A 15,115-nucleotide genomic window follows, 5' to 3' on the forward strand; every position below is an offset into this window, starting at 1 on the left:
GCCTGAGGATAAATTGTAAGGTAGCATTGGGTGTGTAACGAAGGTTCTGTATTAAATGGGTTTGTTGTTTTGTTTATGCTGCGAGAATTTCACATTATATCACATATCAAAATTCAGTTTATAAGTCTTCCTTTTTAGATCGCCTTTAGTCTGGTTGTGCTTATCGCATATCACATGCGAGAGGGGGAGTCTTAGGAAAGCGATGAAAAGTCACATGTTGGTGTGATCCACGATATTGCGATGGATTTCTTTAAGGGAACTTCAGCCACAGGAACGTGATCATTACACAATAGAAAAATTGACCAATTGTTGTGGGCTCATAACCCACAGGTCTGGGGATGTGAAAAGTTGTAGCTTTTCTGCATCAAAGTGGTATCAGAGCAGGGAAAGGTTTCCTACAAAGTGAGTAGCGTGTTGTTGGCATTATGATATAAGTGTTGCCCTTGATGACAACTCACTCAGATGAAAATTTGTAGTGCAGTAGATTAACAAGCAAAGAATTACAGATCAAACTACAAAGAATGAAGAAAGAGAGGTATATGCAGGTTCACCTTGACCAAGTTGCGTATACACACAGGTTCATTGAACACAAGTAGCGTATAAGTATACACGCACTTTCATAGAAGGAAAATCGCGTATATGTTTTGGTACGAGGTATTTGGTCCAAGGTATTTTTATCCATGGTATTGGTACAAGGTATTTGGTTCGAGGTATTGACCCTAGGTATTTGATCCAAGGCATTGGTTCTAAGTGGTTTTGATACATGGTATTAAGAAAGGCCTAAAACTATATAGGGAGGAGAAGATCATTAGGCCAAGGCATGCAAGTATTGAATATCTAATGAAGTGTGAGATCCAATATACAGGTTATGGGTTTGTGATGCTTTGCTTGATCTGAACTAAGGATGCACCTATGTGGTTGATGATGGATGATGGATCGGGATCTTAAGGCTTGGAATGTATTATCATTATGTGGTTTTATCATGGATAGTCTAGATCTGAATACTGACGCATGTTTTATTCTGCAAAAGTTATGATCTGGGTATGAATGAATTCTGAAATAGTTGTGAAGTTTTTAAGTTAGTATTTGCAGATCTGTACGTGGGTTCGCTTTGGTAAAAACACATATACATGGTAGTTCGGCACATCAAAGTAGCGTATACATTATGAAATATGATATCTGAATTTGCAATTGGTTCTAGTGGTTGTTGCAGAATTCTGGTGACCATGTTTTGATGACAGACCTTCAGTGATTTAGTTGTGGGTGATTCAGAGATTGATGATTGCGTTTTAATGATTGGTTAATGAAATGGTTGTATTGCAGTGGTGATTGATTTTGAGCTTCAATGTTGTTGATGGCTCCAGTATGAAAATTGGATGAAACGTGGCCTTCATTTTATGGTGTTGTGTTCCGGGAGTATCTAGTCTGAAAATTTATGAAACGTGGCCCCTGGGGGAAGAGAGAAGGTCGTAGCCTTCTGTAGGCTAACGCCTACGTACTGGTAAAAATATCAGCCAGTACAAGAGCCAGGGGGTTGGAGATCCCTTCCAGTAATAGCTGGAAAATGAGTGAAGGTTGGAGCCTTTAGTAGGCCGGCACCTATGTACTAGTAAACAGATCAGCTAGTACAAGAGCTAGGGGGTTGTAGCTCCCTTCCAGTAGAAGCTGGAGAATGAGAGAAGGTTGTAGCTTTCTGCAGGTGGGTGCCTGCGTACTGGTATGAGTCTGCACCATTACAAGATTGTAAACAGGTTTTTCTTATATTAAAAATAAGATAACAACAAGTGGTTTTTGTCCCGCATTGGGTTTCCACCTTAAATCTTGGTGTTCATGTGTGTTTCTTATGTGTGATGGTTTTTTCTGATATTACTGCACATTGTTACTATTTATATGGTTAATGAAGTATTGATGCACTGATTAAAGATCAACATATGATGAATTAACTGAATCATAAGTTTGTTGGATATACGCTGGTTGCCTTAAACAAAGTTGCATGTACACACGAGTTACCTTCACTGAAGTAGCATATATGAATTTGAGTATGAAACGAAAAAGATTATTGATTTGACTAATACTAATTCACCCCCCCTCTCAGTATTATTTCCAACAATTGGTATCAGAATAGGTCCTTTGGCAGAAGCTTGATCACTTGAAGGAGATCCGTAGAAACAATGGGAAAGAAGCTAAAGAAGAAAGCGTCTTAGAAGAAGAACACAGTTCAAAGGAACAGTGACAACAGGAGAGATAATTGGCCGTTAGGTGGAAGTAAGTATTCAGATTCTGAATCATTGTAGATTGAAGATGAACAAGCAAATGAAGCATCAGGTACAAATCTTTGGTCTTCTAGTGATACCTTTATTTATTCATGCAGTATTGGAGATATTGGAAGTGATCGTGAAAGAAACATAGAGACAAAAGTTAAAATACTTGTAGATAAAATCAGATATCAACAAGATCTATTTAAAAAAAGGGAGTGTTCCTTCAAAGAAGAAGTTACCAGATTAAAAGCTTTGCTGGAGGAAGGAAACAAAGTAAGGAAGCAGTACAAGGAAAGGGAAGATCAATGTCAAAACTAGCAGGATGAAGTGACATCATTAAGAAATGAAACAAATGATCAGAGTATAACAATCAAAGACTTAAGGATAGATCCAGTTACTATGTAAGTCTTGAAGCTAATATCCTCTCTCTAAACGAAGATCTTGAAAATGCAGAATAAAAGACTACCTCAAGCAGATGAAGAACAAGAAAATGAGATTCTCAAATTAAGGCAACAAGTGGAAGAAGGAAGAAAGTCTGAAGAAATCTTGAAGAAGCAATATCTGGAAAAGGAAGAGAAATATCAGGTTGAGGTAAATATCTTAAAAGGTGAATCTAGCTCACAAGGTGAGGCAAGGAACTCTAATGCAAAATTTGAAATGCTCAACAAGGAGATGAGAGGTCAACCCCATCAACAACCAAGGAAAGAAAGTCTTCAAAGAAAATCTTTTACTCCTAACTGTGGAAGTGATAGTCGGTTATTTCCTCTGATGAATAATGTTGAATGTTTTATATGTCATAATTTTGGACATGTTGTAGCAAGATGCAGAAGTAGAATGGTTCAAGACTGTCACACAGAAATATCATCAGCTTCCAGGTACTTTAAGGGATATTGTTTTTCTTGCAATATGTTTGGTCACAAAGCCATTGACTGTTATAGAAGGAATATGAAACATGTAAGATGATATGCGTGTAACAAGTTTGGACATAAAGCAAAGGAATGCAAAAGAAAATTTTGGCCACCATACCAAAGGGAGAAATCATCATCACACTCGAAGATATGGAAGAAAAAGGAAGTACAGTCAGAAAGATGTGGTATAGCAGAGTATACAGACATAATAGACTCAAAGGGAGCTGAAAGTATGAAACTTCAATGTTCTAAATCTCATACGCAAGTTTCATGAAGACAAGTCACGTATATACGCGAGTTCGAACCTGCACAGTCGCGTATATGTGGTTTGAGGAAAAATGCAGTGGGACAGACTCAGAAAGACTGATTTGATATGATTCAGACAATTATCAATTATCTTTTCTGACGTAATGATAGATGACTACAGTCTGTGGATGTTATTTAGAAGAGCTTTTGATCCTCACAAGTTGTTGATAACTTGATGTATATCTGATTGATGATGATGTCTTGATACTTATTACTGATATATCCATGATCAGATGTTATGAAACCAGCTCAATAAAATATAGAAAAGATAGATCAACGCCTTAGAATTCAGCCTCTTCGAGGGGGCAACCTCCTTTACATTACATAAATGAACAATTCTCTCATGATTCAAATGACAAAACCTCCTTTCTATATATAGGAGTCTAAGGAGTCACAATATAATCCAGCCAACCTAACAATAATAATATAAAGCCACAAAAATAACAATAGAGGGATTCTATGGGGCACAGTAATAACAATATGGGGGCAATAGGGACACAACAATATTAATAAGGGGTATAACTACAATAGTAATGGGGTAATCACTAGTATTATAGGGACCCAACATGCCCCTCTCCTTCAAAAAAGTGTTGTCCTCAACGCTTGAGTTGTTCTGGATACTTCTGCATAAAATTCTCATCCTCCCATATGGAATCTTCAATGGATAAGTTCTTCCACTTGATAAGATACTCTGAAATTGATTGATTTCGTAGCTGTCGAGTTCTTGTTTCTGTGACTTCTTCCGGTTCTGTTGTGGTCACCAATAACCCCCCTCTTTATTTGGTATTAGCAATAACACCAAGCAAAGGGGGACCCTTAACAAAAAATCCAAAAAATATTTTTATCAAAATTTTTGTATTTCTACTCCCTAAAGCTATATCGCATCGTGAAGAGAGAGTGAAGCATTTCCTATGTGCGTAAATAAGCTGCGAAGAAGCAACGCGAAATTCATCGCATTTCATATATTGAAAGTGCCCTTAAATGAGAAACTTAAGGAATCGCCGACGGCCGATATGCGACGTCGCATATCGCAACATCGCATAAGCAGCACACAGTGATTGAATGATAAAACGCGATCTTGCGATCTGTGATCCTGCGATTTGCGATCTGCGATGAATGAGACTATAAATTCCTGCGATGACACTTCTTGACATCACAATCCTCGATACTGCGATGCGAATCGCAGAAACCACTCATCGCAAAATTTCCTCGGCATAGTCTGTAAACCCAAAATTGAGCGTGCACCATAAGGGAAATTAATGATTGTACGCCAAAGTATCCAAGAATGATTGTGTTGCGTTTTTCGAAGAGTCAAGTCATTAGGAGTGTCATGACTATGCATTCATTAGAACTTAAAGCTTTCATGTCAATCTTTTCGTCGTTTCTCTTTTCCTTTGCGTAAACTGTAAGGCAGCAACTAATATAAATCAATATGCAGGAAACATCTAAGGAAAAGTGGAAAGCGCCAATACTCGGAGAACAGAGAGGAGATGCCTTCGCAAATGGATGTCGCATGCAGCAGGACCGCGGATTCCAAAGTATCACTCAATAGACACTGATGAAAATAGACTATCCAAGACTCATAGTCAAAGGCGCACAAAAGCGGCATGTTTACAAAAGATCCTGAAGCTCAGACTGGGTAAAGCAAAAAGAAAGACGCCAAGGAAGGAAGATGCTTCAGAAAATCCTGGAACAAAGAACGGAAGCAATCTGCAATACAGAAAATTGTTCAGGCAACAAAATCCCTGACTCATTGATTCATTCGCACGGCCGGAGACCGAAATAACAACAACACAATCAGTTTGAAAGAAATCTGGGTTATACCAAGTATACACATAGCGAATACACCCAGCCAGAGGAAGATTTTCGAAAATATCTTCTAGTTTGTCAGAAAGCGGTGCCAGCTCTTGTTATTTCTACTTTTATTGCTCGAACGAAAGGAGAAGACAACCAGCCGACTCTTCTCAGGCGAACATTGCATTGCTTACAGCACTAAGGAGCAGATACAGAAACGGTTAGAAATTAGATTCAATTTTTAGAAATAAATCTGTTTTAGTAGAAGGGCAATCATTTGAAGCCGTTTCCTAAATTTGTGTAATTAATATTAATTAGTTAGTAGTATTTAACCCTTCTCATGGCATTTGGAGAAGGGTCCGAAAATATGTCAAAAAACTTGTCCTCAGAACATGCACTTTTGCACCCTCGGAGGGGGTTTTTGATGAATGGATGGATCAAGATTTATCAACGTTTGCATTTAATGTCTACTATTGATGTTTCACTTCTGTACTCTTAGTAGATATTAGAACAAGTAGAGATAAATCGTTATTGCTTGAAGTTTATGAGTGAAATCAGTCATAAATGGTACTTTTATCTCTTGACCAATTTCTGCTTATATTCTTAGAGTGATATGCAGTTTTAGTTGTTTATATGTTAATGTATGAATGTGTGGGTTACCATTTGGAACTTCTGTACGGTGGAGTCATTTATTTGTGCTTGACATATGAATAACTTATTATGTGATATGCTGTTCACAACTGTTTTGCCTAACTTTTTATGCAGAATGGTTTATCTTAATTGATTTCTATTCTTATGATAGCTGAATGATCTTTATTACCAGTTATTGTTCGAAATCTCTTTAGATCACATAATAGAAGAAATACACCCCGGGTTAGCGTAGATTATATGTGTTGTTTTTATTAGATTACAATAGCATAGAGTTAGTTTAGAAGTTCGAATTAAATTAGCTTAAAATACTTCTAGATCAGCATCATCCAACTCTACACACACACACACCCCCTTAGATTGGGAAACTGGTCCCATTATCCCCAGTCGGACCCGCTATACCAAACGGACAAGGAGCTGCCAACCAAGTTCTGGACCGGGTGGGTATCCCCCTTGTTGTCGACCCGATTTTCGGGGATTCAACATATTTGGCACTAGAAGGAGGGCACGAACTATGAATGACACCTAAATCAAAATCTAAATACCATTCTGAGAGTAAATAACCCTCATCAACTCCCCCGACTTCTCCAGTACGATTAAACTCGGAGTTTGAAGTTTCTCGAGTATCCACTGCTGCTACATACCCTAATATTTCAGACCAACTTATCATTGAACCCCCTGAAATTCAAACTCTGATTCGTAAACTCCAGGGATTCTCTATTTTTAATCAGAGGTCTGATAAATCTCAAAGCAGCGTGACTTCGCAGTACAATCTTGCTCATCCCCTGACCAGATTGAAAAGTGAAAAGTTTGGCATCCAGCCAACTGAACTTCCTCTCCCCACCAAGAAAAGAGCAAGGAAAACACCACCAGAGTCTGACAGTTAGACTCTTTCATCTACTTCGTCCATTTCAACTCCCTCACTGCGAAGTCAGCCACCCACATCTTCATTCCAAATCACTCATCCATCTTCCACAGTCCCTCCTCTTCAATCATCAAAGATCATAATATCTTCATCTTCTCAGCATCAGGGACCATCCTCTGCACTTTCATTCACTAGCAACTCAACGATGGCCCAGTCTCCATGGAACAATCCTGGGGCGGTTTTAATGCCTCCACCCCTGAGTCCAATACTAGCCCATCCTGAGAAATGGCTACCCAAATTCAATCCAGAAACAGGCATGCTAGCTGAAGAGCATATTAATAATTTCATGCTTTCTGTTAATCTCAACGGAGTTACCAACGAGGATGCTGTCATCCGGCTTTTTCCCTATACAATGCAAGGAACAACCGGGTCATGGTACTTTTCATTACCTTCCAGGTCTATCACAAGTTGGGACATTTTTCAAAGTCAATTCCTTACCAAGTTCGGTGATGACAGATTAACGGCGATGTTGATCAATGACCTATCCAATCTCAAAGCTGAGGCCAGAGAACCCATTAAAGATTTCAATTTACGGTTCAAAAAGATCCTCAACAAAATTCCCGCTGCTTCCCAACCCAGCGAGGAAGTAAGATGTGAATGGTATATCATGGCCTTACCATCAAACTTGGCTATCTTCGTAGATAGGTCAAACAAGACGACCTTAGTTGAAAACTTGACAGAGGCGATAGCAGTAGAAAAACGCGTAGTAGCCCTAGAAAAGAAATCTGCGATAGAAGAACGCAAATCTAAGAAAATCTCTTTCAAATAAGACACCAAGAAGAAACAAATGAAAGATCCTTTCGATAAAAGTATTAAAGGCCATGTCCAATGAGATGATTGACATAAAAAAACAAGTAGCAGAAACTTCTTCAAAAAATCCCTACAGAGCTTTTAAAAGAAATCCTCCCATGGATGTGAAACCACCCAATGCTGTCTCAAACGTTGAATCCGAAGAACAAGAAGAAGAAGAGAACATCACTGAAGGGCAGACCGATGATGAAGAAGTTGTGGAACTACAAGGAATGTGGGATTTCATCCTCCCGTAAGAAGAAGATCAAGAAGCATTTCCGGTTAGCACACGAAGCAAAAATCAACTTGATCCTCCCCAAACTACCCTTAAACAGAAGGGCGCAAGCCCTGCAACAAAAGATAAGGTTGCAACAAAGAAAACAACCGCTAGAGCGACCCAATCTAGCCCAGTCCAATCAGATCAAGCACCTCCATCAAGAAACCTGATAGTGTCGGATGAAATGGAGTATAACATTATCGATGACATGAAAAAGACTAGGGCTAATATCACTCTTTACGAGTTGAGCAAATTGAAACATCAATAGAAAACAACAATGAAAGAATTACATGTCATGCCTACTACATCTTTACCTACAGCTGTAGCTTCCCACAACATGGGAAGACCTCCAACCAACACGATCAATCAGATTGAACCAAATGACATCGCCTTGATTGGAGGAAGATCGAGATCTCATACTCCCCCTTTTCTTCTCACTTATGAAATTTTCAATAAAAACGTGCACATTGCTTGGTTGATTCTGGTGCTTCAACGAATATTTTACCCAGATCAATATGTGCCAAATTGAATGTTCAACCACAAAAATCCACAGTGCGCATAGTTCAGCTTGATCGATCTCAAGTCGAAGTGATTGGTGAACTTAATCAAGTGACCATAAGATTGTCGTCTAACCCGAAGGTATGTCAGGTTATCGACATTCTAGTAGCTGATATCCCTGAATTCTATTGTTTAATTCTTAGCAGGGATTGGTCCGAAAAACTCCATGGATACTTCTCAACCGAATGGTCGCACATGTGGTTACCCTACAATGGTAAACCGAATCAAATAAAGGTTGAACGAGAGTTACACCAAAAGTACATAGTGATGGAATTGCAGGGAGAAAATGAAGCAATAGCATACAACAGCAGTATCATAGGCAATTACTCGGTAGATTCTTTCCTCGGCAATTTCAATGCTCATATTTCACCTTACTTAGAAAATTCAGTTTTGTCCCAAGTTGAAATTTTTTCCCAAATTGATAATTCAAAATGTGTTAATTTCTTAGATAACCCTGTAAATGCATCTTTGTTTTGGAAATTATATTTTGATGGCTCCAAATCTAATGAGGGAGCAGGAGCAGGATGCATTCTGATTAGCCCAGATGCAAATAAGACCATGCTTACGTGCAGACTTGAATTCGATTGCACAAACAATACAGCGGAATACGAGGCCTTAGTACAAGGCCTATACAAAGCAATCGGGTTGAACGTTAAGTACCTTCAAGTCTTTGGAGACTCTAGGATCGTCGTCAAACAGGTACGTAACACCATACATTGCCTATCAGGTCATTTGAAGCACTATCAATCTTTAGTACAAGATCTGACTGCACATTTCATAGCATTCAATATTTCGTCAATCCCAAGACTCCAAAATGCGAGCGCAGACCTGTTAGCTAACGTAGCCTCTAGACTTATTCCCTCCGAATATTTTAGTCCAGATAGATTCTCAATAGAATTAATCTTTAGACCATCCTTCCCTGACAACATCACCAACTGGAGAGTATTCAACGACGATCTTGACATTGTAAATTTCCTCACTTCTGAAGGATCCTACTCAAACCAAATAATTGACAAAGACCATCATGATCACCAAATACAACAAAATAGCATTGATAATGCTATACCTAAATCGGTGGTTAAGTTAGAAGACTTATACAATTTGAAAAGTCGGTTTAAAAAGTCTACCAATTCTAAACTTTACAGTTCGACTCTGAACTATGAATTAGTGAACCTAGGAACCGATGAGAAGCCACAAAACATTAATCTAGGCCACGGCCTAGCTCCTGAAGAAAAATTGGCATATATCCGTCTTCTGAGACAATACAAAAACGTTTTTTCCTGGAATTACGATGAGCTGAAGACATACGACACCTCTATCATTCAACACACTATCCCTATGATTGACAACGAAAAACCTGTCCAGCAGAAACTCAGAAAAATCCACCCCAATTTAGAAAATCAGATAAAAACTGAGCTAAATATGTTGTTGAGAGCCAGAATAATTTTCCCCATCAGACATTCCAAATGGGTATCCAATATGGTGCCCGTTAGAAAGAAAAACGGAGATATTAGAATCTGTATCGATTTCCGGAATCTCAACAAAGCCTGTCAAAAAGACAATTTTCCCCTCCCACCTATGGAGCAAATATTACAGGCAGTAGCAGGCTCAGAATTAATGTCTTTTCTGGATGGATTTTCAGGATACAATCAAGTGCTGGTACACCCGGATGATCAGTTAAAAACCACATTCCGAACTAAGTGGGGCACATACGCATATCGGAAGATGCCATTTGGTCTGATCAATGCCGGCGCTACCTTTCAGAGAGCCATGGACATCGCATTTAAAGGTTTAGTCAATAAATCTGTAGTGATTTACATGGATGATATAACAGTGTACTCCAAGAAGTGAAGCGACCATCTCAAAGACTTGAAACAAATCTTTCAACGATGTTTAAGGTATGGGATTTCACTTAAACCAAAGAAATCTTTTTTCGCATTAAGTGAAGGGAAATTGCTAGGATTCATAGTGTCAAAATCTGGTATTCACATTGAACCTGACAAAATCAAAGAAATTTCCGAAATATCCATGCCTCATAACAAAAAAGCCATGCAATCTTTCCTTGGTCAAATCAATTTTGTAAAGAGATTTGTCCCAGATTTTTCACGTATTGTTTCTCCTTTGCAAAATATGATAAAAAAGAATTCAAATTTTAAATGGGGTCAAGATGAGCATGAAGCATTCAACTTGATCAAACAAGCCGTCATTAACGCTCCATCTTTAGCGACCCCAAATTTTTCAGAATCTTTTATCTTATACACATTTGCCTCAGAGAAATCTTATGCCGCGATTCTAACTCAAGCAAATCAAGAGAAGGCGGAAGCTCCAATCGCATTTTTTAGCTCGAACTTACAAGGTGCTGAACTCAATTATTCAGACGTGGAGAAACATGCATATGCTGTTTTCAAAGCAATCAAGTATTTCAGACCTTTCTTACTTAAAACCCATACCAAAGTTGTAGTACCGTTTCCGGCGGTAAGAAACCTTCTGATACAGAAGGATGTGGGTGAAAAGAGAGCAAATTGGATTACCGCTTTACAAGAATACGATCTTGAGATCAAGCCAGCAAACATCGTAAGAGGTCAAGGCTTCTGCAAGATGTTAGCTGGAGCATCGCAAATTCCTGAGAGCTCATCCGAAGAGGAACTCCACGACGGACCAGCAGGCAGACACTATGCTGGAGACACTACTGCATATAAACTATTACGTGCAGGATATTATTGGCCCACACTGTTCAAAGACTCATACAATTACGTAAGGAAATGCCAAGTCTGCCAGACTGCTGCAGGGAAACAAAAGAAATCGTCCATGCCACTACAACCAGTTAACATCGAGCAACCATTCAGTCAATGGGGCTTGGACATAATAGGTGAGATCGTTCCTCACTCTTCTAAGCAGCATAGGTATATCCTCACGGCAACTGATTATTTTACTAAATGGGTAGAAGCAGTTCCTCTTAAGACAACTAATTCTGAAAACATTATTGAATTCATAGATCAATTTATAATCACTAGGTTTGGATTGCCAACGGCCTTAATGTTTGATAATGCCTCATACGTTTCTGGAAATACAATGACTGAGTTTGCACTTAAAAGAGGGTTCAAACTGAAATATTCTACCAACTACTATCCACAAGGTAATGGATTGGCTGAATCAACAAACAAGAACCTAATCAGGATTATTAAAAGAACAGTCGACCAAAACCAAAAGAATTGGCACAAAGCACTGGTAAATGCTTTATGGGCAGATAGAATTACGAAGAAAGCTTCAATCGGCACTTCTCCCTTTAATTTAGTTTATGGGAAAGAAGTGGTTCTTCCAATTCACTTAGTCATTCCCTCTTTGTCTTTAGTACAATACATCAATGAAATATCTACTTCCTCCTTACAACTAAGACAAATGGAAATAATCAAATTAGAAGAACAACGAGAACAAGCTAAGAAAACCCATGCTCATCACCAGGGGCTAATAAAATCCTCTTTTGACTCAAGCATAATGACCAGAAAAAACTTTCAGATGGGAGATTTAGTTTGAAATGGGATAAGGCTCATGAAGAAAAGGGCAAACATACGAAATTTCAGAAGTTGTGGCTTGGTCCTTTTCAGATTGTAGAAGTCATAGGCCCATCGACGTTTGTGTTGCAGGATTTGACAGGTAGAAGAGATTCTTTGCCTGTTAATGGACAGATTCTTAAAAATATATTTTCCATAGAAGATCATTCTTCTATTTTTGTAAGATAGTTTTAGTTTTTATTTGTTTTTCTCTTTCTTATAAATAAAACCAGTTGTAGATGGTCACTAAAAGGATTCATGAAAGAGCACACCAATCCTCTATCAGATTTTGATTTCGCTTGTACAAGTAGCAAAACTTTTCGAAAAATCTGATTTTTATTATTAACAAATAGAGTTAACTTTAGCCTAAATATGATGTTAGTTTCAACCTCAAAAAACTTTGATGAAAGCAACCTTTGGTAAAAAATTGTTTTATATCAGCACAATGAAAGGTATCAATAATAAAATAAATATTCTCTGTAAAGCTGCTGTTTTCAAACTCTATTATTGTCGTCCAGAGCTTTCTTAAGGAAAAACAATGACTTCCTCCCTGCTAAAGGAAATCGCAACATTCAGAGAAACAATCCGAGAAAACACTATATCTCAAAGAATAAGAGGTCTCATCATGAGCCGGCTTATCATGATCATAGATATTATAACTTGCTGACTTTGCCAAATACTGTCTACCAAAACAGGGCAACGGCTCAAGATTATTGCAATCAAAAGACAAGGGGTCTCATCACGAGCCAGCTTGTTCAGCAAAAGTGTAAATCAAGTGAATGACTGTGTCATAATTTGGCCACCAAACCAAGACATTGTTCTTTAGAGAATAAAAAAGGAAAAAGTGTCAAAAATGTTTTTCTCTGAAAGGTTGTAAATAACCTCAAGCAGGATAAAGGATCATTGCTGGATAACAGGTAACCCTGTCGAGGCTATGGACGCTTGCGGGCAGCAGAGGCTCTACCTACGACAAATGAGCATATTTTAAAAGCCAGTACACAGAGAAGACCTTATTTTATCTTTAAAAGACCAAGTAATGTCTGGTGCGAATACAGGAACTAAGCCCGAGGAAGCAAACAATTGGAATATGAAAAGGTTGAGACAAAGTATCATTGACAGGATAAGGGGTAATGTACTCTATCTGTCCATAACAAAATTTAGACATACGAAAATTTTTCTGTTTCGGAAGTGGAAATTCAATAGAAAAGCAGAGATAACTGGTTCTTCACAGTGAATCGCCATTGTTGTGGTCACCAACAACCCCCCTCTTTATTTGGTATTAGCAATAACACCAAGCAAAGGGGGACCCTTAACAAAAAATCCAAAAAATATTTTTATCAAAATTTTTGTATTTTTACTCCCTAAAGCTATATCGCATCGTGAAGAGAGAGTGAAGCATTTCCTATGCGCGTAAATAAGCTGCGAAGAAGCGACGTGAAATTCATCGCATCGCATATATTGAAAGCGCCCTTAAATGAGAAACTTAAGGAATCGCCGACAGCCGATATGCGACGTCGCATATCGCAACATCGCATAAGCAACACACAGTGATTGAATGATAAAACGCGATCTTACGATCTGCGATCTTGCGATCTCCGATCCCGTGATTTGCGATCTGCGATGAATGAGACTATCAATTCCTGCGATGACACTTCTTGACATCGCAATCCTCGATACTGCGATGCGAATCGCAGAAACCACTCATCGCAAAATTTCCTTGACATAGTTTGTAAACCCAAAATTGAGCGCGCACCATAAGGGAAATTAGTGATTGTATGCCAAAGTATCCAAGAATGATTGTGTTGCATTTTTCGAAGAGTCAAGTCATTATGAGTGTCATGACTATGCATTCATTAGAAATTAAAGCTTTCATATCAATCTTTTCGTCGTTTCTCTTTTCCTTTGCGTAAACTATAAGGCAGCAACTAATATAAATCAATATGCAGGAAACATCTAAGGAAAAGGGGAAAGCGCCAATACTCGGAGAACAGAGAGGAGATGCCTTCGCAAATGGATGCCACATGCAGCAGGACCGCGGATTCCAGAGGATCACTCAACAGACACTGATAAAAATAGACTATCCAAGACTCAGAGTCAAAGGCGCACAAAAGCGGCATGTTTACAAAAGATCCTGAAGCTCAGACTGGGTAAAGCAAAAAGAAAGACGCTAAGGAAGGAAGATGCTTTAGAAAAGCCTAGAACAAAGAACGAAAGCAATCTGCAATACAAAAAATTGTTCAGGCAACGAAATCCCTGACTCATTGAGTCATTCGCACGGCCGGAGACCGAAATAACAACAACACAATCAGTTTGAAAGAAATCTGGGTTATACCAAGTATACACATAGCGAATACACCCTGCCAGAGGAAGATTTTTGAAAATATCTTCTAGTTTGTCAGAAAGCGGTGCCAGCTCTTGTTATTTCTACTTTTATCGCTCGAACGAAAGGAGAAGACAACCAACCGACTCTTCTCAGGCGAACATTGCATTGCTTACAGCACTAAGGAGTAGATACATAAACGGTTAGAAATTAGATTCAATTTTTAGAAATAAATCTGTTTTAGTAGAAGGGCGATCATTTGAAGCCGTTTCCTAAATTTGTGTAATTAAGATTAATTAGTTAGTAGTATTTAACCCTTCTCATGGCATTTGGAGAAGGGTCCGGAAATCTGTCAAAAAACTTGTCCTCAGAACATGCACTTTTGCACCCTCGGAGGGGGTTTTTGATGAATGGATGGATCAAGATTTATCAATGTTTGCATTTAATGTCCGCTACTGATGTTTCACTTCTGTACTCTTAGTAGATATTAGAACAATTAGAGATAAATTGTTATTGCTTGAAGTTTATGAGTGAAATCAGTCATAAATGGTACTTTTATCTCTTGACCAATTTCTGCTTATATTCTTAGAGTGATATGCAGTTTTAGTTGTTTATATGTTAATGTATGAATGTGTGGGTTACCATTTGGCACTTCTGTACGGTGGAGTCATTTATTTGTGCTTGACATATGAATAACTTATTATGCGATATGTTGTTCACAACTGTTTTGCCTAACTTTTTATGCAGAATGGTTTATCTTAATTGATTTCTATTCTTATGA

This window comes from Pinus tabuliformis, chromosome 4_2 (assembly GCF_031772625.1).
Source record: "Pinus tabuliformis cultivar Carrire ecotype Pingquan chromosome 4_2, CPIR1, whole genome shotgun sequence".
Taxonomy (NCBI): domain Eukaryota; kingdom Viridiplantae; phylum Streptophyta; class Pinopsida; order Pinales; family Pinaceae; genus Pinus; species Pinus tabuliformis.